Below are 1,024 nucleotides of genomic sequence, written 5' to 3'. Positions count from 1 at the left end.
CAGTGTCTGCAGCAAAAACTATCCCAGAGCTCACAAAGAGTTCTGAGGCCCATGAACTACAGATGTTGTGTGGCAGCTGTTTGGACCAATGCCCCACTGAAAAGGTGGGCAATGAATTTGACACAGCTGCAGAGACCTTTGCGGTGTGGAAAGGCTGTCCAGCCATGCTCATTGACATGTGGATGCCAGATGGGCAGAAAAGCCGCCTTACGATTAATTAAAAAGAATGCCACAATTAACTCAAGAACTAAAACAAAACAATACAAACCAGACTGAAAGAAAACCACAAAATGAGGAATATTCTACGTAAGGATTGTGAGGGGTTTTTTTGGCTGTATGGATTCTCACCTCTATCTTATCCTCCAATTGGTCCATCAATCAAGAGAGGAATGCAACCTGAAGCATAAGGATCTTCTTCTTTTACAACAGATCCACATGCTTTGGCTGATGGCTAAGAAGCTCACTCTGGTTTCACTCTCATCGCTGGCAGAGTGCCAGGGAAGCCTTTTTAAAAGTGTTTAGCAAGAGCACAGCATCTCTACTCTTATCTCCCTCTTTTGATCCTGTCACCAGAATCAAGATTGCTCAGAAGGCTTTCCAGACCTAAGAAAACTGGACAGAAGACAGAAAGCACATAGTTGGAAATGGAAGGGGATACAGGTAACAGTCACTACTTTAGACTGCCTCAGAATGTGGCACATTCTCCTTCATTGGAGGATTTTAATAGAGGTTGGACAGCCATCTACCAAGAGAGCTTTAGTTGTATATGTCTCAGATTGTAGGCCATGGGCCAGGTTTACTTTATCCATTTTATTGTTGTACGTACAGCTCTGTGGAATAGCACTGTGTAAAATCTACAGTGCATAATAATAGTAATAATAACACAACATTCACTGCATGGCCTGGGCTGGGCTTGTAGTCCCTGGGCAATGACTAGTAATGGGGGAAAGGCCCCATAATCAAATGACCTTCTCCAAACTATGGCAAGAAATGTTGGCTATTCATGAAATTGCGCTGTTAAGAC

At 43.2% G+C, this 1,024-nt stretch overlaps 1 non-coding gene across 1 annotated transcript; it reads right to left on the bottom strand.

Moving 5' to 3' along the window:
• Positions 1-131, bottom strand: LOC121930240. The gene has a single exon (XR_006103889.1). It is a non-coding gene; the product is annotated as a small nucleolar RNA SNORA5 (small nucleolar RNA).
• Positions 132-1,024: the final 893 nt, after the last annotated feature.

This window comes from Sceloporus undulatus, chromosome 4, assembly GCF_019175285.1.
Source record: "Sceloporus undulatus isolate JIND9_A2432 ecotype Alabama chromosome 4, SceUnd_v1.1, whole genome shotgun sequence".
NCBI lineage: Eukaryota > Metazoa > Chordata > Lepidosauria > Squamata > Phrynosomatidae > Sceloporus > Sceloporus undulatus.
The sequence above is the reverse complement of the archived record's forward strand: the minus strand, read 5'-3'. Positions and strand labels throughout refer to the sequence as shown.